Source organism: Molothrus aeneus, chromosome 11 (assembly GCF_037042795.1).
Source record: "Molothrus aeneus isolate 106 chromosome 11, BPBGC_Maene_1.0, whole genome shotgun sequence".
Classification (NCBI taxonomy): Eukaryota; Metazoa; Chordata; class Aves; order Passeriformes; family Icteridae; genus Molothrus; species Molothrus aeneus.
The window spans coordinates 20,244,112-20,267,201 of record NC_089656.1 but is presented as its reverse complement, the minus strand read 5'-3'; the positions used below and the strand labels follow the sequence as shown (position 1 = coordinate 20,267,201).

Below are 23,090 nucleotides of genomic sequence, written 5' to 3'. Positions count from 1 at the left end.
TCTCCCTGCTCCACGAGGAGCTTTTGCCTCTCCACTATTTAACATTCAGAGTGTATTTTCCTCCTTTGATGTTCGGCTTACCTTGACGGGCTGGGAGGGCTGGGCTTGTTCAGCCTGGAGAAGAGAAGGTTCTGGGCAGACCTTGGAACCCCTTCCAGTGATGAAGGGGCTCCAGGAGAGCTGGAGAGGGAGTTTGGACCAGGGCCTGGAGTGGCAGAACAAGGAGGACTGGCTTCAGACTGAAAGAAGGCAAGATTTAGCTTGGATATCAGGAGTAAGTTTTTGGCTTAGAGGGTGGTGAAGCCCTGGCACAGGTGCCCACAGCAGCTGTGGCTCTGTGGATCCAAGGCCAGGTTGGATGGGCTTGGAGCATCCTGGGACAGTGGAAGGTGCCCCTGGCATGGCAGAGGTGGCACTGGATGGGCTTTGAGGTCCCTTCCAACCCAAACCATCCTGTGATGTTGACACAGGAGCTCACCTGCTCCACCAGGCTGTGTTTTCCCTGGATGTGCTGCCTTGCTGCTGCTCATTAGCACAGGCTCAGTCACAAGCTGCTCAGACAGCCTAAACCATTTGTAAGGAAACTGTCTTTAAAATATGGATGGCATTAGAGGGACTCAGGCTTAAAATTAGAAACTGTTTATGATGCACAGTTGTAGTTGTTTACCTTGAACCATAATTGTCTTATTTCCTGAGTTAAAAACGTCACGTCAGCTTGCTGAAGCAAGATTTGATGACAAAGGAATTGTTTTTAGCCACCAGCAGAGCAAAGAACACTTCAAAATGTGTGTCTAAATATGATTTTATAACCTAAAGTGTACCACACTCGGGATTTTAAATTGGCTCTGGAAGTTGCGTGGCTTTATGGCTCGGCCATTTGGCCGGGGATCAAGGCCTGGGTTTAATCCTGACTCCGTCCTTTTGTCCTCTGAGCGTTTTCCTTGCCTCCCTCTGTGCTGTTTGTTTGGATGGGCTGTGCCCTGCCTGGGCTGCTGCTGGCCCTTCCTGGGGTGCAGGGCTGTGGTGCTGGGGCTGAGGCTCCCCCACCCTCCGGCCTGGCCCCTCGGAGCAGGGAGTGCTGGCCCGGGAGCATCAGCAGGTTCCTGCTGCACTGGCAGCCTCAGCTCCTCATGGACAGCTCTGGAGTGCCCAGGAGAGCAGCTGGGCACCAGCAGCTGAGCAGGGACAGACCCTGCTCCCTCAATCCCCTCTGAGCAGTTGGGGCACCTCAATGAGCACAGACAGACATTTGACTTCCTCATTTTAGCATTATTACTTATTGCTGTGGTTCCTTATTTCGCTATTCAGCAGTGCTTTCTGATCCCTGTGGCTGAGGTGGCCCGTGCCCTCCTCACACCCTTTTCCAACCTGGATTTCTGTACCCTGAGTGAGACAGCTGCTCCTCACCTGTGCCTGGTGCTGCCAGGATGCTCCTGTCTCAGGAGAATGGAAAGTGGGAGGGGAGCAGCTTCTTTAATGATGACAACTGCTACTTAAACCTGTTCAGGGCTTAGAATAGAAAGGAAAAAAGATCAGTGGAAGCTGTAGGTGCTTTCAATGTATGTGGGATTTTTAAGGAATCTTTTTATTCTGACCTTAACTTGCCAGGCCCCAGACAATAGGGGAGGGATGCTGTGTGGAAATCAGGGAGGTGCTTCCTTTCAGCTCTTTCTTTGCTGTGTAATTTGAGGTGGTTGTAAGGCACTTGTAACTCAGGAATTGTAGGCTTGAGCACATTCTACAATTACATTTTTCATGTTGCTTTCTGGGGACCTCCAGGATTGTCCAGCCAGGTAACAGTGTCTGATCCTACATACCTGGGTGTGGGGCTGCCACCTGCATATTCCTAAAAAACCTGTAGCTGAGTTGTTGAAGTGTCTGGTTGTAACATTCCCGTCACCACAGGGAGTTTTCTTGGCTGGGGAGGTGATCTTCAGCCAGCTCAGAATCCAACCAGAAGCCACTCCATGGATATTTGCTGTGTTTTCCCTCTGTGAGGGAGCCTGTCTGTTCCTGAAGGCTGAACAGTGACTTCCTTGACTCCTTCTTGGCTAATTAGTGTGCTTTAAAATGGGATGCTTGCATCTTTTTCACCAATCAGCATTCAGAAAGGAAAGGAAATAGTTCAGATATTAATAGTAACCCATATCCAATTTGCCACGGAATTACACGGATGCAAATGTCTGGGACTGCAGAGGTGACAAATGTGTCTGTCTGTCACTCTTTTCTCTTGAAAAATGGTATTTTCTCCATGTGTTAAAACTGGGCACAGAGTAAGAAATGCAGATTCATTTTCAAATGAAATGGAGCTTGTTGTGGCCCAGTGGCATCATTCACCCTCCTGCTTCCCTGAGGAGGAGGTGCTGGGGGAGCTGTGGGGCTTGGTGAGGGCACAGGAGGGATTCACTCTGGGGAGGGCAGGGATGTGTTTGTCCCACCTCACCTGTGTTTAGGAGCAGTGGAAGGGAGGAGGAGCCTGAGCTGTGACAGCAGCTGTGAGCTCACCCTAAATTATGGCTTCCATTCTAGAGCACATCCACCCTCCTTGCCTTCACTGGGTCAGTGAAGTTCAACCTCTTAGAGCTTAATCCCCATTCCTGGAAGTGTCCAAGGCTGGGTTGGAAGGGGCTTGGAACAACCTGGGATAGGGGAAGGTGTCCCTGCCCAAGGTGGGGGCAGAACAAGACTAAATTTGAGATCCCTTCCAACTGAAACCATTCTGTGATGTCACCACAGATTCTGGTCTCCCCTAATTCACTGCAGATCTCCAAACAGCTTGGTCATTGCTGAATTTAGGCTTCTGTCAACCCCCATTCCTAGGGACAGCCTTGTCCATGTCAGACTTTCAGTTAAAATTCTTAAAGGACAATTTGTTTTCCCAGGAATCACATCTTTCCTGCCCTTTGTGCTTATTGCAGTGGCACAAATTAAACCTTGGGCTCTTCAGCCCACACAAGTGTCTGTGTTTTTGAGTACAGTATCAGCTTATTTTGTATTTTTTATCAAGTAGCACAGACAACACAAGCTTTAAAAACTGTAGATCTCAGCATACATCTTATCTGCAGGGCAAAATAAAGGAACTTCAAGAATATATCACCTACTTTCGTTCTGAAAGCCATCTAATTAAATTTTACTTGATGCTACAATTTTGTCACAATCAAACATGCTGAAAGGTGGGTTTTTTTGATTTTTTTTTTTTTTTAGGACTAATGGAATTCTCTGTGTGCTTTGGCTTTTCACTTGGGTAGCTGCTGCTGTTTGAGCATAGCTGGGTTGTGATTGCTGTGGGAATATTCATAAATTGCAGTGAAAGGCAGGTCCTGGAGCTCACCCCAGTGCTGGAATCTCTTTGAGAAGGGTGGGGACGTGAGGGTTTGCTCTGTGTGTGCCTGGAGGTGGCTGTGCTGGCAGCCCCTGATAGGCTGCAGGGGTATATATCTCAAATTTATGTGGATTTCTTGGAAACAACTCTTTATCCCCCTTCAGATCTACAGAGCGCACACCTCTTCTTTTCCTCCTCTTTCTAGAGAGTCCTGAGCTGCATGGAGTGGTCTGAGGGTGCTTTTCCAGGCTCCTGAGGGAACTTGCCATAAATCTGGTGATCTGTATTCAGTGTCCATCCCTTGAGGGGCCAGGAGAGCTTTCCTGCTGTGCTGGGCATGGCTGTTCTGGCTCTCCCTGGGGTGGGACATTGAGATCCAGAGACAGGGATTTCTGCTCTGTTTCTCCATAGGTGGCACATTTTCTTCCCCAAACTCCAACAGAAGGAACCCTTGGGTATTTATGGAAGATATCTGTGGGCTTTGTAGTGCTGCTGCTTATGGGTTCTTCCCCCAGTCCCCAGTTGTAGGAGGATAGGATATAAGAAAATAAAGTTAGTGTAGAGAGTAATCTTACCCCTAAGGAGCTGCAGCTGGGCCAATTATCAAAGATTAGGAGCAGGCCTGGCTTTAAGAGGCCACAGCTGTACCCAGTGAGAAGGAGAGGGCTATGAAAGAGTGAGGTGGTGGTGAGAAGGGAGCTGGGGTCAGTTGGGTGCTTTGTGAAGAGGAAAGAGTCAGTGCTCTGAGGAGCTGCCCAGGAGGAACCCCAGGAAGGTATGGAACTTGTGCTAAGAGACAACAGCATGGAACCCCTGCGATAAGATGACAACACCCAGCCTCAAAATTTTCTTAGGTTCTAGAATTACAGTGGGATTTCAGCATTTTTCCCCATTTCAGCAGGTGAAAGCTCTGGCTGTGCTCTCTCAGGCTGTGCCTGTGGAGTGCATTGGAAAACACTTCCAAATTTCCCCTCCCTCCAAATTTGCTGTACTTGTTCCCCCTTGATTCTGTATGGGAGGTAATGGGGCTTATCTGAGAGCAGGAGCTCCGTGGGTCTGGGTGCTCCCCTGGGTGTCTTTTCACTGCAGCCCTCAGAGAGATGCCTTATTGAAATTCTGTCTCTTCCTGGAATTATTCTGAGGGAAGCAGATGAGTGCTGTGGAAAAAGGTTCTCTTATTCCCCAAAGATTTTATCCATTCAAAAGTTAGTCTAAACCAGACTCTAAATCTCTGATATCCTCTTATGCTGCTTAGTTCTGGGTCTCTGTAAAATCTGAATTGATGCAGGTCTGACTTGGGGTCCAAATGCATCTCCTTCCCTCAAAGAAACACTAATGGTGAGGCACACTTTTGTGGGGACCTTGGCCTCTGGATTTCCTGGGATGAAACAGCAGCAGTGGCTTCTTTCCTGCTCCCTGTAAAATGGAGATTTAAGCAGAACCTTTCTGCATTATTGATCAAATTGAGAACCATGGAATCTCAAACACATTTTTCATGGGGACCCTTGTAGGGCACTCTGAATAAACCAGAGAACTGGTTTGTTCCTTCAAGGAAGCCAATTCCCACCTTGCTGCTGGGACTGCTTGGTGTTGCTGCCGCATCCCAGCTGCTCTGGTGTGAAGAGTCTGCAGCTAATGTCAGTATTTTTCAGGTCACAGCTTGGGATTGTAAAGCATTTTCCATCTTCACATGCTAATTTCTGTGGAGTTACAAGATACCCTTTTATTAAGGAGGTTTGAATTATGTAATTCTCAGTGTTTTTGATGGAATGCTGGCAGGAGTTGCATGCTGTGCTCTGAATGTGAAGTCCTGATCTGTGTGTGGGTGCAGCAGGAATCACTGATTCAGGGAGGTGCTGAAGGACCCTGTGGTCAGTGTTAAGATCATGAGTTGGTAGGAAAATGTAGAAATTTAAACATTTATGTATTTATTTTGGTGGAGCCGTCTGCTTTCCCAGAGTTTCCAAGTTGCTTTGTGTTAACAGAAAATAAAGTGTCCCAAGTCTGGCAAGCCTGAACCTGTTTTAAACCAGAACCTGGCCACCTTGAGCCCTTGGTAATTTGGTGTTTGCATGACCATTTCAAGGCACAGGCAGAGCAGCGCGTGCTGTGGGGCACTGCAGGGGCTCCTGTGCAGGACCATGAGCTCAGCAGGGTTGGAGCCTTGTCCATGGTCAGCCCCGCAGGTTCCCAGGAGGGACAAGGGCAGTGATGATACTTTGTGAAGTGATACATTTTCATCAGCTAAAGCTAAGGAAATGGGATGGCTAGATGTGTTTATTAATTATAATGTGGCTTTTGGAAGTGGAGTTGGGTTTAAATTGCAATGTTGGATTCCGTGCAGCAGGAACGTTGTGTGAGTGACTCGACCACGTACAGCCAGAGAGGCTGTGCTGGGCATCTCCCACTGGAGGATTTGCTGCATTCCTAAGTGATTTGATAACAATTTCATTAAAAAATGGTGCCATGTTCCTTGTGAAAATTACTTGGCTCACGTGTGGTCGCTGTTTCAGCGTTACGATGCTTTATGTATGTTTATGTGTGAGCCAAGGAATGAATAAATCTGCTGTATGTGGGCCAGCAAGCAGCTGTAAATAGACCTTGAAAATGGTCTGTCAGTGTCCTGGGACTGATCTCCGTAGACCTTTTGGTAATTTTGATCACAGTTGTTGCCCAGAGCAGCTGTGGCTGCCCCTGGATCCCTGGAAGTGGCCAAGGCCAGGTTGGAGCAGCCTGGGCCAGTGGAAGGTGTCCCTGCCCATGAGGGGATGGAATGGGATGAACTTTGGGGTCCTTCCAACCCAGAGCATTCCATGGTTCCCTGGCAGTCAGTCACTGCTGTCAGCAAGCAGCACTGCTGCAGTCCCAGACAATGCAGTTGGAAGTTCAGCTGTTTTCCCCCCACTTTATCTCTTATTGCTGTTGAAATGCTAATTAGTGATGTGACTGTTACTATGGAGAAGAGGATGAAGGAGCAGGGGAATCCTGCTGGAGAAGGTGCTGTGCAAGCACTGCCATGTGCTCCACGAGGCTGCATTCCCATCAGGGGATTCCTCAGTGCCCCAGGGCTCCTTGGCCTTGGAAGAATCCATGAGGTCACCATGTGTCTGCATCTCCTTTACTCTTCTCGAAGAAAAATGCCAGAAAACTTCCATTTTGCTCATCTGGAGAAGTTTACCTGCTGTAGGATTCCTTTCTTTGAGTCAGGACCCTGGGCTTTCACATCTTCCTCTGGGTTTTGGGGTTTATTTTGGCCTGTTCTTTCCACTGAGGTTCCCAAGAGTTCCCTCAGCCCAGCTGGAAGCAGCTCTGCCCTGGATGCAGCTGCATTGCTCATCTGGACATCTTCCCTTTGGCTTTTCACTGGGGAGTGAAAGTTTCCCAAAACAAACAAGGCTTTCCCAGGGTTCCTGATCTCCTCCACTGTGTGTCAGTCCCAGCTGGCCTCAGAGTCTCTCCTGGATGGTTTTTGGGAGGAACCATCCCCTTGGCAAGCAGCTGTCCAAATCCAGTACATCAGGGAAGTTGTTTGTAAGGTGGTGAGTGGCGGTAAAGCATAAAACTGTCACAAGCTCTGTGAGGGAAGAAATTCAGATTTTCTCAGTGTAACTGGAGCAGGAGGTGGTCACTGTGCCCCTCAGTGTGGGCTGCAGTGCTGAGATTGGAAGGAATGGGGGTTTTGGGGGATTTGGCATGAGCAGGATGTGAGCTGGCAGTTCACCCTTTCACCTGCTTAAGCAGACCAGAATAACATCACTGGGACTGGGGGAGGCCCAGTGTTCCCAGGGCCTCAGGGTGCTCATTTCCATCCCTGTGGGTCCCTCACCATCCCACTGAGCTCCTCCAGCTTGGAAATGGTGAGGAGTGCAGGTTTTGGGCTAGAAACCTGCCAGGCCTTTCATGTGTGCCAGTTAATGAGTGTAATTCCCCTTTGCCTTGGGTGCTGAGAGCTCCTGCTGGTTCCTGCCCTGCATCAGAAACTTCACTTTGGGAATCTGGAGCTGGAAAAACATCCTTGAAAGTACAGCAAGAGCTGGTCAAAGAAAAAAAAATCAACTTAGAGCTTTGTAATAGATCCACTGCTATTGAGAGCAAAGGTGTGCTTGGAAAGGGAGCACTTGTGCCATGGATAATTCCATGGGGGCTGTTTGGGAAGGTGAGTTCCTGGCACAGGAGCTCCTCCTGGCCCTGCCTGTCTCTGGGTTTGCGAGCTGCTCAGGGTTTGGGGGTCCTCATTTGTAAATAAAATGCCTCTAAGCCCACCCAGATGGTTCCAGGAACCTTGAAGCAGGTGATTTTTTAAAAAAGCAATTACCAGAAAGTTGTGGAAGAAGGTGGATGCTTGGCCGAGCTTCCACTCTTTCCTTTATTCCTCTGTTTGTGCAGAGTTGTTATCAGAAAGTTTATTTGTGGATTAGGGCAGGGTTTGTACTTGGTAACCTTCATGTACTCAAATCCCGTGTGCGTGTTGTGAATAAAATTCACTTGTTTTAATTTTCTAATGAACAAATTCCCGTGTTTTTCAGATTACACAGCGTTTTTGGGACACACCTCTGTTGGATTTTAATATATGTCCTGTGAAGAACAGCTTTCAGCTATGGAATCGGTAAATATTGACTTTGCTTCTGTCCAAAATTTCTGGTTTATTCCCTCACAAGTGCTCGTGTCTCTGTTGGACTGTTTGGTTTTGTCTTTTTCAAATGTTTTTCTTTATTTTCTGAAATTTGAAAGCAAAAAATTGCAAGTTCAATGGCATACATAAAAGGTACTAACCGAGAATATTTTGGGAGTTGTCTGTAGTCCTGAGATGTCTTTTTAATTTTAGAAAATTTTGAATATAGCAAGTTTTTCTCTGACCTCAGTGAAATAAAAGTGAACTTTCCTGCGTGGGCAGTTCCAGCACAGGTTTGCCCAGCAGACTGTGCAGCTTGTTGGTGCTGCTGACTGCTGAGTATTAAATAATACCTCTTTCTTTCTCTTTGCTTTCAAAATGTCTTGAAAAAAACCCAAAGTCTCTAAGTTTCCCAGTGTTATGTCTCCTTGTGATTAGCCTAATTGAAACAGATGGCACCTATGTTTCATTTTGGGCAGAGAAACCTCCCAATCTGCTGAGACTACAGTTGGATGCAATGTTAGGATTCAACTTTTTGGGAGCATTAACAGATGCAGAAATAACAGGCTGTCTCAGAGTGGAATTTAGGGGAAAAAAGGAGATTTTTGCCTCTGTTTTATGCGACCGGGTGGGAGAGGCTGGTGCTGTCCTGGACATCCCAGTGGTGTGGCTGGAGCTGGAGACAGGGGATTGTTCTGGCTGGGTGTTTTTGCTGTTTTGGTGTGGTGGGAGATGAGCAGGGGCTGTTCTGGCTGGGTTTCTTTGCTGTTTTGGTGATTTGATGTGGTGGGAGCTGGGCAGGGGCTGTTCTGGCTGGGTGTTTTTGCTGTTTTGGTGTGATGGGAGATGAGCAGGGGCTGTTCTGGCTGGGTGTTTTTGCTATCTTGGTGGTTTGGTGTGGTGGGAGATGAGCAGGGGCCTGTTCTGGCTGGGTTTCTTTGCTGTGCTGGTGGTTTGGTGTGGTGGGAGATGGGCAGGGGCTGTTCTGGCTGGGTGTTTTTGCTGTTTTGCTGTTTTGGTGTGGTGGGAGCTGGCAGGGGGCTGTTCTGGCTGGGTTTCTTTGCTGTTTTGCTGTTTTGGTGTGGTGGGAGCTGGCAGGGGCTGTTCTGGCTGGGTGTTTTTGCTGTTTTGCTGGTTTGGTGTGGTGGGAGATGGGCAGGGGCTGTTCTGGCTGGGTGTTTTTGCTGTTTTGGTGTGGTGGGAGATGGGCAGGGGCTGTTCTGGCTGCGTGTTTTTGCTGTTTTGCTGGTTTGGTGTGGTGGGAGCTGAGCAGAAGCTGGGTGATGAGCAGTGCCTGCCAAGGGGGCTGTGTGGGGCTCAGGGTCGCCCTCTCCATGGCCAGAAATCCTATGGAGAAGGCTCCCAGGGGATCATACGGAGTGTGGCTCCTGCCTTGGGTCCTTGGCTGACCTCTGGGTTCAGAGGATTATTTGTGATGAGGTTGTCAGCACGAGGAAGGCTGCTGGAGAGCTGCTCAGCGTGTGCAGCCCTGCCTCTGCAGGCTGATAGGTTTCTTCTGTCCTGGATTTTTGAGGAAAAAAAAATTAAAAATCATTGTGTTTAGTGTGGCCATGATAATTTGGAAGTATTCAGATGCAGACAAGATGTTATTTCAGCTTCCCCTGGTGAATATTAATAGCAGGAGAAGCCTTTCACAGTAAGACAAAGCAGAGCAGGCAGCGGTGACTCTGGCAGTGTTGTTGGGTAATTAAGGTGTATCAGGTGTGAGCCCTTTTCCTGGTGTGTGCAGGAGCTCTGCCCTCCTTCCTGGGAGCTCTGCAGGGCCCTGAAAAACCCAGCTCAGCCCTGACATCAATTATAAATCAGGCTGGTTGCTGTTTGCTGCCTGTTTTATTTCATAGCTAGGGACAAAGGTTTTCCCTTCTGAGTTTTGGAGTAAGTGGCGTTGGGCTTTTTGAATGCAAACTGTCCTTTTAAAACCAGGATAACAAAAACTTACCCAAAATTCAGGTGTGTTTGCACAGCCCTGTTTGGAAGGGTTTGCTTGAAGCAAGCCAGGTCATGAGAGTCATGGAACGGTTTGGTTTGGAAGGACCTTAAAGCACATCTGGTTCCAGCCCCCACCATGGGCAGGGACAGCTTCCCCTACCCAGGCTGCTCCAAGCCCTGGACACTCACAGGGGTGGGGCAGGCACAGCTTGTCTGGGCAGTGGTGCTTGCTGCTGCTTTTGCTGCTGGCAGCAGAGGTGGCTGCACCACTCTGGGCTTGTCCTGGCCTGGGGTGACCCCACTGCACCCCAGCCCTGTCACAGGCAGCTGGTGCCACCCCGTGTTCCCAACACCTTCCTGGGGAAGCAGAGGGGTCAAGGCTTCCTCCAAGCTGTGCTGGTGGCTTTGGCAGTGCTGTTTGAGGGAGCTCCTGATGAATATGCAGGTGTGGGATTAAAGGGATGAATGAGGAGCAGAATTGCTTTCCGAGCTGCAGCCCTGCTCTGACCTCCTGAGAAGGGCAGATTGTAAAGCTGGGGCCTGGAGTGGAAAAGCAATTACAATACACTGCCAGCATTGAATTGTCCTCACAAAGTCAGATGCTGCAATAATGGCAGCGTTGTTTAGCTGGAACGTGACTTCACTTAACTGCTCGCTGTTTTTCTATTAATGCTCTGAAACGTGTTCACAAACAGCTCTCAGGTCTTGCTGCTCTGGGGAAATGGAGCTCACTGTTCCACCAGGAAGGTATTTCTCTGCAGGAACTGTTCTTCTGAGCTTGCTGCCTTTTTTCCTGTGTGTTTCAGTTCTCAGCCCTTCCAGATGAGAGGGGCTGGAGGGTAACCCTATGGCAGTGCAGTGTACATTGAGTCTTTAGGGTGTTGCTCATTGTGGGGCCAGGGAGAGCTTTCCATGGGGTCCTGGGTATGGAAGTGTTGGCTTTTGGGTTGAAAAGCTGGTGTGTTATGAAGCAGGGCCTGGGGAGGGGAAGCCATGAGCAAGGGGGATTCTTGGTCTGGGAAAGCTGGGACTGTGGGAGAGGAGACACTGGAGAGACCCTTCAGAGCTTCTTCCCAGGCCTTGAGGGGCTCCAAGAGAGCTGGAGAGGGACTTCGGGCAAGGGATGGAGTGCCAGGACAAGGGGAATGGCTTCCCACTGCCACAGATCAGGGATGGATGGATATTGGGAAGGAATCCTTCCCTGGGAGGGTGGGCAGGCCCTGGCACAGGTGCCCAGAGCAGCTGTGGCTGCCCCTGGATCCCTGGCAGTGCCCAAGGCCAGGCTGGACAGGGCTGGGAGCACCCTGGGATGGTGGAAGGTGTCCCTGCCATGGCAGGGCTGGGAATGAGATGAGCTTTGAGGTCCCTTCCAACCCAAACAATTCCATGGCTCAATGCAGCATTAAAGAAGCAGAGTTGTGTGGCTTGTGGGTTTTGCTGACTTGTGCTGGAGCCTTTCTCTTGTTAAAACAGGGATTTTGGAGGCTCCATGAAGCAGCTGGGAGGCTCTCCAGGTGCAGGTTTGCCCAGAGCATTTCAGCAGAGCCAGTTTGGGTTTGTTCTGCTGTGTGGCCCGGGCTGGGAAGGGGAGGTAGGGCTGGTAGGGAGCACCCCAGCTCCTGCCCTGTCCCCCCGTGTGTGAGGTGGGTCTGCACAGCCCTTAGGAGCACTGAATGTTTGTGTGGCTGTGTTCTGAAGGGACACAGTCTAAATTTAACTTTTAAACCCCTGTCTTCACTGCCAGCAGAGGTTAAGCAGAGGTGGCTTAACTGTGAGCCTGGAGTTCTTTGTGGGTCAAACAAGCCTTGAATTTTTGGACACAAAACCCTGCTGAGACCTACAGGAAAGAGCTTTAAATCCTTTCCCCTGTCCCCATGAAAAAGCTGCTTTTTCAACCGTAATCTCAGCACAAGCATTTGCTTTGAGTGGTTGAATTGCTGCTTTTACAGTTCTCTGTATTTTCCTAGAATTTGTTAAATTGCCAACGTTATTCACATGGCACTTTTGGCAGGTGCCACCTACATGCCCTCAATTTGAAGGTACCTTTCAGGAGCAGTGTAGGTAGGGAGGCTCCTCTCCTGCATGTCAGATGTTGGAGAGCGCAGCACTTCCATTAATTCACTTTCCCTGACCTTTCCACTGCTAATAAGCCAAGCTGGAGCACAATGCAGCACCTTAATGAACAGACCTGAGCCGAGCAGGGGCTGCTTTGAAAAATGTCTTGCTTGACTTGTTCGTTGGGTGTAATTTTGGTCCATTTATTCACCATGGCACAGACACAGGGAGTTCTTGGTGAGAGCAACCCACAACCAAATACAACCCTTTTTCTCCTTCCTCTAGTGTTTAGAACTAGAGAAAACCATGTCAATAACTGCTTGAAAAGAGCAAGATGGTTGGTTGGGCTTTTTCTCTGAATCTACTTGGTTTTGAATAATTTTATTCTCTGGGGGGCTATACTGTGATCAGAAAAATCTCATTTTTAGAAGAAATATGCTTTTGAGTTAGGGTTTTGTAGATTTATATCAGCTCATGTAATGTGCACTGAAAAATGCACACTTCTGGGTTATGAAATTTGTAGATTAAGATCAACTAATATGTAATGTACACTTAAAAATCCCGTTTGCATGTAGGAATGAGTTTATTAAGCAGACAGTGCACGGGATCATCATTTCCAGGAACTGCCAGGCTGTTAGTTCACAGAGAAGCCTCCTGAGCCCCCCAGCCTGGGTGACACAGGTTTTTGGGGAAGTGATCTGTAGGTTTCTTGGGTTTCTTGACCAGTTCCTGCTTCCATTGTTGTGCAACAGCACTGTTCTCCTGGGTGTGACCTCTTGGGAAAGTAAAAGTGCTGGGGGCCAGGTTGTGGGGTGGTGAGCAGGGTTTTATTTATTTATGGGTGTTCACAGAGCACCCAAGCGTGCTCTTGAAAGTTGTGGCCTCCGCCCTGAGGAAGTGACACTGGCTGGGAGTGAAGTGGCAGTGTGACACATGGTGTGGCTGCAATCCCTTGTTTTCCAGAGGTATCCATGGGCTGTGATTAAGTGCAGATGATGCTCTTGGCAGCAGGAGGTGTGCAAGATGTTCCCACCTTGGGAGCTCACAGGCCAAAGGCCCATAGGGAGGACCAGGCTCTCCTGCTGTACTTCTGGAATGAAGCTTGGGGTGTTCTTGTTCCCTCCCCTTTTGTGCAGGTAGTGGTGATCCTGAGGTTTTGACGTTCAGATCTTGAGTTCTTTGGGATTTAGTTATTTTAGTTCTTTTTAAGTGAGGGGAGTGGTTTTGAGTGCAGGGAATTCATGCCTGCCATGGGCATGGCTGAGGGAGATGCCTCAGTGCCTTGGGCTTCTTCAGTGGGGCTGCAGGTGGGACAGGCCCTGTTCAAGGAGCAGGTCAGCTGCTGGACACCCTGTGAGGTGGGAATTGTGGCTCAGAGGTGTTCCCAGTGGGAATTTATGGAAACCCTCTATGGAAGGTGATTTGGCTGAGCCACCCAAGTGTCTGACACAAACAGGGAGGTGCAGCCTGCTCCTGGTTCTGTCATACATGCCTGGAAAAGTGGGAAATGGGTGTTGCAAGCAAAGGCAAAAGTGATGGATCTGCCTCACTGATAGCCCTTGGAAGGGGACTTCTGACAAAACCAGAAAACAATTCCAGAAATAAGTCTGAAATGTTGGATTGCCCCATCCCTGGAAGTGTTCAAAGTGAGACTGGATGGAGCCTGCAGCAGCCTGGGCTTGTGGAAGGTGTCCCTGCCCATGGCAGGGCTGGGATGGGATGAGCTTTAAGGTCCCTTCCATCCCAAAGCATCCTGTAGTTCCATGCTGAGTGTGGAGATGGGCAGCAGCCTTAGCAGTGTTTGTTTCCTTGGTTAAGTTCTTGGCACAGCTTTGATTTTGGAACAATGGGAAAGCAAGGGCTGAGCTTTGCTGGCTCAGCCTCATTCCTCCCTGGCGTGAGGACTCACTCAGGTGTTCCAGCAGTTTTCTTTGCTGCTGGGTGTTATCCCTGTTTTATGGTAGCTCGCTGGACTTCTCCAGAAATCCAAAGCTGAATTGTGTTCAGCAAGTTCCTGCTTTAAGGAGTGTTTGGATCTTGGGCTGTGACTGGACAGGCTGGTTGTTTCCAGTTGCTGGAGACGTGCAGGAGCTGGGAGAGGGGAGGTTTTGGGTGTTTTGCAGGAACCCGAGGACATGAAGGGAGTGAGGGGCCGTGGGCTGTGCCCACCATGGCAGAGGCTCCTGGGGGCTGGAATTCCCAGAACTGCTCCCTGTGCCTGGCTGTTTTGGGAAGCTGACACGCCTGGCTTTGGCCTCAGAAGTGGCTTTGGGTTGGTGGACAAACACTGAGAGCTCTGCGTTGCCTCAGAGCTGTTTCATGCCTGGCCTGCCCTCCCTTCCCGCAGCCCTGGCTGCTCCTGGGGCGGGCAGATGGCTGCAGGAGCTGCCTTGGGTGCTTTGGGCAGGCACAGCCCTGTGGGGAGGGCCAGGCAGAGCAGCAGTGGGCAAAGGGCAGCACTGGGGCTGTGGGACTGCCTGAGCTTCCCCCAGAGCAGCCTCAGCTGCGACACTTTTAACTCTTGAATTTGGAACAGACTTAGCAGCTCACCTTTGGGGGTGGGAGCTTGGGAGGTTGTCAATACTATTGCCTGGAACCATCTGTTCCTACCACTAAGTAGCTGCAAAAATCAGTAATTCATTCCTTTTTTTTTTTTTTTTTGAGGAGCTTGGGTGTAAATCTTCTCCCTTGTTATTTTTATGGGCTCCTTCATTATGGAAGACAAGCAGACAAGCATCTCCACGGTGCTGGAGCTGACTTTAATCTTTCATCTAAATTTATTTGAAATTTAAATCTGTGTCATTATCGATATTAGAGGTTACTTTGGAGCACAGCAGCTATTTCTGGGGAGCTGGGTGCATGGGGCTCCCTTATCAGCCAGGAATGTGCTTGTCACCTTTCTGGATGAGCCTCTCGCAGAGGAGCAGGGACAGCAGCCATGTGTATGGGTTATTTTGGGAAATTGCCACTGTAAATGGATGCTGTGTTTGCTTTTGCAAGTAAAATCGGTCATGCAGTCCTATTTTTCATTTATTTTTGCCCCAGTGAGTTAACAGTCCCAGTGGGCTGGGCCTGGTGGTGGTTGTGGTTCTCCTGGGCAGTCACAGGAGCACCAAAGCCAGCACTGATTGTAGGACAGGCACAGAGCACTGCAGGTACCCTGTGTTATCCCAGTGAGACTGCACTCCTGGGCTTAAACTGCAAATTCAGGAAGGATTGATATCACATAACTGTGTTAGTGTTTGGGGCAGGAGGTCCCAGGGACTGGTGTTGTTTTCACTGCAGGTGGTTACAGCAGAGGAACCTGCTCTTGGTGTTCTTGCCCATGGCAGGGGGTGGAGATGACCTTCAAGGTCCCTCCCAATGCAAAGCACTCCATAATTCCTTGGCTCTCCTGCCTGAGGCCTGGTGTTTGTTGGAGATTTTGCACTCTTCCTCACTGTGTCACCAGAGCAGAGTTTTCCAGGTGTTTATTTTGGTGGTTATCTAAGCTCCAGAGCGAATGCTGAGGGTTCTGTCGAGCTGATGTCCAGTTCTCCCAGGGGCAGAAGGTGGTTTTTGTCTGATCTGAAAGGTTGGATTTTGATGGAGTTGGTGTGTCTGGACTCATCCTAGCGTGCAATAATGTGAAAATACAGCCATCAATTCCTTGGGTACCCTTAGAAAATGTTAATGCTTTCAGGCCCCAGAGGACTTGAGGAAAAGTTGTAGTTCAGAAATTGTTGTGTGCCTTGCAGGGAGGCCCAGACTCCGTGGGGCAGAGCCAGGAGTTTTCAGAGCACGTTCCCTGTGAGTGTCCTTGGTTTCCTTGCTGAACATTTAACCTTAATTCTGAATTTCCTGGAGGTCTTGACACCCAGTTTGGTGAAGGATGGGAGAGCAGCAGGAGAGCTGGACATGGTCATGTGCATGTGACACCTCCAGCTTGGAGGTGACAAATACTTGAAGGAATTGGAAAAGTGAGAGGAGCTGGTCAACTTGATGGATGTGAGTGGGTATGATGGGAGGAGTTCAATGATTTTGATTATTTTTATCCTTTTTTATAATTTTTCAGCTGTTGAACAGCACAAGGATTCAAAGGTCAGCGCTGAATAGCTCTGGTTATTCTCTGCTGGTCCTAAACTTATTGCTGGTGTCGTATGAGAAATATACTTTCTTTTTATGTTGCACAGTCAGAAGAAAATTATTTTGTTGTCTTCAGTAGTTTTTACCTCATTCTTGTAGTCTTGCCAATATCCTGTAGTTGTTTTTTGCAGGAAGCCTTTCAGCATTCTCTTAATTGGGATTAACTTTTGTAAGAGAAATGCACGTTTGGGTTGAAGATAATGTAGGAAATAAACATTCAGGGAAATTTATTTTAAGTTAGTGTAAAGAAATTCATTGGAGAGCTTTGCTTTGGAACTGTAACTTTGGAGAGGTTTAGGGTAATAATAGAGGAATAAACCAACCCTGCTCCTGTCTCTGAATTCCTGTGGAAGGGCAGCTCTGATCTCTGCTCTGGTGACCAGGGGTGTCCTGGACTGGGTGATTCTTGTGGGTCCCTTCCCACTCAGGGTATTCCATGGTTCTCTGATTCTCTGATTATTTTGAGTAACCTTAGAGACTGGTAGAGCATCTACTCGTTACTGTCTAGTAAATTATGTTCATTAACATAATTACAGAGTTTTAATGCTACATGGAAGTTATATGGAGTCAAAATCAAATGGCAACAGGTAGTAAATAATTGGACAAAATAAAAACATGGAAACAAATAATGAAGAAAAATAATCATGTATTCTTTTCCTGTCACCAGTCAGGGCTGCAGCTGGATGTAGCAGCTGCCCAGTCCTGAATCCTTTCTTCCTCTCATTTTTAATGCTGCTTTTACAAGAGTCTGAAGGAAATCTCTGTCTAAACCAACTGGTAGCAGCTCCTCTGGGCTTTGCCTTTGGCAAGGTGTCACACAGCTGAATTCTCCTTCCTTTGCTAAATTCTCCTCTCTTTCTCCTTGCAGTGTTTGGTTATTTAGTGCTATAAGGGGAGCCTGAATATATGAATTTAGCCAAACCCTCGAGTATATAAAGTAGAGAAACTTCCCTCATTCCCTCGACCTCAAGCTTGCTGAAGTAGGAAAGCATTTAAAACACCCACAGCCCTATGTGCACATGCAGATGTATATTTAAGTGTCCCCTACTTGAAGGTCATCCACAATTCCAGTTGAAGTGCAGTTTGGGTTTCCTGTAGCTGGAGACCGTCCTTGGGGCTGCTTCCTGCTCTGCAGGGAGTGTGGGACCCCAGGGGGATTTCATCCAGTGGTGCTCTGGGTCTGCCCAGGGGGAGCACGGAGCTGCTCCAGGGCTGGAGCCAGCCTGGCAGAGCTGGGGGTGCTCCCCTGGAGAGGAGAAGCTCCAGGGAGAGCTCAGAGCCCCTAAAGGGGCTCCAGGAGAGCTGGGGAGGGCCTGGGGACAAGGGATGGAGGGACAGGACACAGGGAGTGGCTCCCACTGCCACAGATCAGGGATGGATGGGACATTGGGAATTAGGAATTGTTCCCTGGGAGGGTGGGGAGAGGCTGGCATGGATTTCCCAGAGCAGCTGGGGCTGCCCCTGGATCCCTGCAGTGCCCAGGGCCAGGCTGGGCATTGGGGTTTGGAGCAGCCTGGGACAGTGGGAGGTGTCCCTGCTGTGGCAGGGTGGGATGGGATGAACTTTGGGGTTCTCCCAACCCAAACCATTTGTGACTCCATCAGAGGAATGTGGATGAACATCTCTGTGCCTGCAGGAGCCTTCAGAGCTGCTGCATCTCTTGTTTCCATCACTGTGAAATGGCTGTGGGCTCAGAGCTGGGGCTGTGTGAGCCCAGGCCATGATGAGACAGAGCATTAATGAGACCTTGAGAAGGGATAACAGCAGCAGTGAGCTGGGCATAACAACAGCATGGAATTCCAGGGATGTGTTCTTGGCCCAGCCAGGGCTATTCCTCAGTGTCTCATTCCCAAGGCCCCTGGGCTCTGGAGCAAAAGGATGTGAACAAAGAAGCTCAGCTTTGAAGGTTTGCACACTAAAAGCTGCCAGGGAAGTGATGAGCTGTGGGTTTGATCACCTCTTGGTGTCTTCTGGTGCTTCTGTCTGTAATTTGGATTCCTCCAGGACACTGCCCCAGGCTGAAACTGACCCCTTTGTAAGGCTGAATTAAATAATTATATTAAAGAATTAAAATTACCCTCTAATATAGTGATTTTCTGTGCTGTTACCATACAAATTGTATGGTTTTGAGTGGGGACAGCTTATTTAGGAATCCTGTGCCACCCCTAATGCTTCTGCCCTGTAGGATGTGGTGCCTTTAAGGTCAGGTGTCACTTTAAAGTGAATATTTTCAAGAGGTAATAAAAAAACCTCCCTGTGCTGAGCTTCCTTTGCTCACAGAAATAGTTTCTGTATTAATATTTAATTTACAGTAGCTCTGAGGAATGAAGAAAGTCCTGGACTCTTATTTTTTTTTCTAGTCCTTAATACATTTCTTTGGAACAGCTCTTGGATATAAACAAGGAGGACAGAGTGTCCTGGGCAGAGGAGTGAGACAGTTTGTGTTAAAACCATAAGTGTTCATGGCTTTAACACTGGAATGTTCAGCATTAAGGATCCATCAGGTACCTTGGAGTAGCCCTAGTTCCCAGTTGCTCTTTTTCAGTCTTTTTTTCTCCTGGGATTCTTCATGGCTTTACCCCTTGATGCAGATTTAGATGTTTTTGTTCTGAAAAGCTCCTGTTCCTGATGCTGCCAGCTCAGAGCTCCAGCTCAGGAGAAAGTGGGTTCAGAATTCCAGACACGCTCCTGGCACGGCTTCAATTAAAAGGTGTTGAAAGAGGCTGGATTTTGCAATTTTGCAAAGTTGGAATTTTTGTCCCTGTTAAAACCTTGGGGATCCCTGGGAAAGGAGCTTGATCCTGGCTTTTTTTCTGCTGGGTGAGGAAGAATTTTTACCATCATCCCCCTGCTTTGACCCAGTTATGAAACCCTTGCCTGTAAAATTATTAATCTGGGGACTCCCAGCCATTCCAGTGTGAGAATTTAAGCAGTGGGAGTTTTCCTGGAGAGCCACCTCCAGTTTAGCCATTAAAAGCTGGTGATAAATCCAATGAACTTAGTAAAATATATATTGCAGTGTGCCATGAACTTTCTTCATTACTTTGGAATTAATCAATGACTTGGACTGCTTTTTCCCCCTGCTCAGCCATACTTTCACAAGGTATAATTAAAATAAAAAAAGCTCCAGTTTTCCTTTTTGTTCAACTCTGCTGTTGTTGAACTATGTGTGGTTTGGACTTCAGCCCTCCAGAATGTTGGCAGAAGTTCTTGTCTGGAAAGAAATGGTAATCCTTTTGGGGTTGAAAAATGGGGAAGGAAAGATCACTGTAGCAGGGATGATTGCAGGCAGAATAAGTAATTTTGCACACACACACACACATATATATATATAACATGCACTAATATTTGTGTGATTTTATATAGATGTTCATAATTTTGGTGGTTTTATGTCAGATTTGCTGATTTTTAGTTTATTGTAGCCATTGCTATTTTTAAACTTTCTATATGAAGCTTAATGGAGTAGCTAAAGTTGCACATGGAAATTACTGCAATTTCAATATTGCATTTTAATTCAGCTGAGGTGATAAAAAAGTGACCTAAACCTCTTTCTTTATTTGAATTGCTTCTCTTTTACCTTGTAAGCAGCCAGCAGAAGGCTGTGCCTCTCCCTGTGGTGCTGCCAGTGTCCTATCTGTGTAGAGGGGAGAGGGAAATGTCCACTGCTTTCAGCTGAGAGTGAGAGTTTGTCCTTTTCTTGGTCATGTTAGGAGCAGTTCTCTGAGAGCAGTGCTCATGGTTTTGTATGTGCAAGGGTGATTCTGGAGGTCAGGATAACTTCACAGATAACCTGACAAACCTCCCAGGATGTGCTTCCCTCGTTCCCAGCAGAATCCCTGGCAGAGCTCTCCCAGCTCCTCCTCTCTGAAGAATCCAGTTCTTGTGGAAAGCTGTGTTCCAGGGCAGGCTCAAGTTGGAGTTCTCTCAGTCTGACAGTGTTAACTCCATGGTGTTTGGTGTTTGGTGTTGTGCTGCTCAGCTCTATGTGCTGTCCCTGCCCTGGCTGCAGGGGCGCCTGTGGCACTGTGTACCTGTGCTGCTGGTGGCCAAGCCAGGGATTCTGGTTGTCCCTGGAGCTCAGCCCCTCTGGGGGACACAGCACCCCAGCCTGGGGGCTTTCCCAGGGCTGGGAGTGAAGTTCAGCCTGGGTTTGCAGGAGGGGTTGTAGCTGAGGTTGTTTGTGCTGGTGCAGGATGAGGATTTGCAGCCTGTGGGGGAAGTGATGGTGTTGGTGACGAGTGGCCACTGTGTCACGCTGCTTCTTCCCAATGGGCAGGCTCCAGGCTCGGCTCAGTGTGGACATAATGCCCAGAGCTGCAGTTTGGAGCTGTTTGAGCCGTTTATGTGAGGAGCAGGAGGTGCAGATTCCACTGAGGGTTTGGGTTTCGCAGCCCCTTCCGGTACCTTTGTGATTTTGGGTGCCAATGAACGAGGGAGTGTGGAAGCACTTGAACAAAGAATGTCTCTGGAAGTGGCCACTGGTCATTCTGGCACACACTTCCACCAAAGCTGCTATTGTTTTTCTCTTAGTTAAACAACAGTCAAGCTCACGCTGGGGCTTTTTGCTTTTCCCTTGCAGTATAATGTTGGCTTTTATGTGTCCCCCGGGCCCACACCCGGCCCATGGTGGGCCGGCACACAGATGCATTGTTCAGGGTCCCACATTCCAGGGAGATCAAATGCTCCTGCTCCCCATCAGCTGCACATCTGCAACTGCTAAAACCTCAGCAGCCCTGCCGGATCCAGGTGCCATTCAATTCCAGGTTACAGGCACAGAGAGCTGCTGCTGCTCGGGCCTTTCTCTTGAATCCTGCCGGCTTTGATTCACTACAGCTGGTGAAACAGTCAGGCTTGGTTCAGGCATGTGTGGAAGAGAGCTCATTTCATGCTTGGAATTGTAATTATGTTCTTTTCTTTCAAGCTGCCAGGGGTAAAAGATGTCTTCCAGTGTGTATTATCTAAATAAGCTGTAGTGTTTAAATGTTTTCTTATTTCATTTTAAGAATGTGGCAAAATAAATTGTGCTTACTCTTCTAGTTCTCGTTCTGGAGCAATTAATTCCCTGTAGCTCTGCACTGGCAGGCTCTGGGAAGCTGCTGTGTTACCCTGCAGCTGAGCAGCCCTGGGCAGCAGAGCTCTGTGTGTGGGCACTGTCCTGGCTCGTCACCTGGCACTGGTGTCACCTCCTGTGTGCTCCTATTGCAGGTGGTGTTTGCTGTTCCATCCCTGTCATCTCTTGGAGTGCTGGCTGCTGAGTTTTGGGGAATTCTAAGCTGGGTGATACATCTGAGCAAGGGCCAGAGAGAGCAGACACTGACAGGAGAAGGGGGAATGGTTTTATGCTGAAGGAGGATTGATTTAGGTGGGATATTGGGAAGAAATCCTTCCCTGTGAGGGTGCTGAGGCCCTGGCACAGGTGCCCAGAGCAGCTGTGGCTGCCCTTGGATCCCTGGAAGTGTCCAAGGAGTGACTGGATGTGACACTCAGAGCTCTGGGCTGGTGTCAGGGTGAGGATCAGTCACTGATTGGACTCGATGGGATTGGAGGTCTTTTCCAGCCTCAGTGATCTGTGAATTCTGTGTCCTCCCAGCAAACAGCTCTTTCCTGAATTGCTGGGTGTTTGGGAGGGCTCCCTGCACGTGCTGTGACCCAGGGCCCTTCTGGGACAGGGCTTTTGCCTTCCTCACAGGGATGTTTTTCATATGCAGCTGCTGGAGGTTCTCTGTGAGTTTTGGGTGTCTGGAGTCAGCACTTTGATTGGCCTTCCCTCCTCTCTGGAGTCTGTCTGCTGGGCTGTGGTCTCGAGGAGAGAGCCTGAGAGCCATTTCAGTGTCTCCATGATTGACTGGAAGTCACACTGGATAAATCTTTCATGATTGGAAACCACTTAAGCCACGAGGTAGCTGGTGATCACTGGGTATTAGTGGAGAGGTTCTACCAAACAATCAGGGAAAATTGAGTGGCAGAACATATAATTTATGACTTCATCCGAGCTCTGTGGGGGCAAGTCAGTGAGAATCAAAACACTGAAAGAATTATATTTGACAGATATTTTAAAGAATGACTCCAGTTAGTGTCATTTATTGCTGGAATGTGTGGACAGATCCACAGTCAAAGCCCTTGTAGGGGCAGTGCCAAAACCAGATATGAAAGAGTGTGCAAGTAAATGAGAAAACGGGATGTGGCCGAGGGCTTGAATTTTCTGACAATGGGCAGAAAGAATGTTCTGAGGGCTTTTTCTCAGCCATTTTCCTTAGATAATAAAGTTTACAGATCCTACTTGGTGTTTGCTGAAACTCCTGCCTGAAGGGGATTTGTCAGAGTTTGGAAGTTGAGCAATGAAGGTGTCATCAGTGTGCAGAGACCAGCTGGAGAAACTTCTGGAACATTCTGGACTTTATCTCTAGGATATCTTAATTTTTGCCTAGCAGTGATATATGGCATAGGAGAAATCCATTGCCCTGTGCTGGAATGTGCATTAAAGATACCTGGGCAGGAGTTTTTCCAGGCAGTGGCAGGTAACAGCCCTCGCTCTGAAGGAGGAAACATTCTAGAAAACGTTCTTCCCTCAGATGTTTTGTAGTGGTAATGCCTCTGGAAGTATTAATCTTTCCTGTCACAATTTGGCACTCACTCCAGTTCCCAGCAGGGGTTTCTCAGCTAATCCCTGTCTGGAAGATTTTCCCTTACCTTACATTAATTTCTGATCCCGACATCGTTTGAGGGTTTGTGTTCAGTTTAAATAAATTCACTCCAGGCTGTCCTGTCAACTCAGGGTTGAACATCAGGGCAGTGGAGGTACCTGTGTTGCTGGAGCCCTCATGGGTGCCACTCACCTCTCCAGTCACCCCCAAAACCTCCATGCCCTGGACTGTGTCAGTGTTGTCCCCACGGCCCTGGAGAGATTATTTGAGAATCTTGGTTTCTGTGCAGAATTTTCTTGCTGTGAGTAGCTCGCTTGGAGAGGAGAGTGGCAGATGTTCTCACTTTAGCCCATGAGTGACAGCTCCTGAGTCAACATCTGTC

At 48.5% G+C, this 23,090-nt stretch overlaps 1 protein-coding gene across 1 annotated transcript in view; it reads left to right on the top strand.

Annotated features, from left to right (window-relative positions):
* The window catches only part of ANKRD11 (ankyrin repeat domain containing 11), a 131,540-nt gene that overhangs the window by 16,448 nt on the left and 92,002 nt on the right, over positions 1 to 23,090 (top strand). Inside the window, exon 2 of the mRNA XM_066557707.1 lies at positions 7,849 to 7,928. The gene's annotated coding sequence lies outside the window, so the exon portion shown is untranslated. The remainder of the gene's footprint in view (positions 1 to 7,848; positions 7,929 to 23,090) is intronic.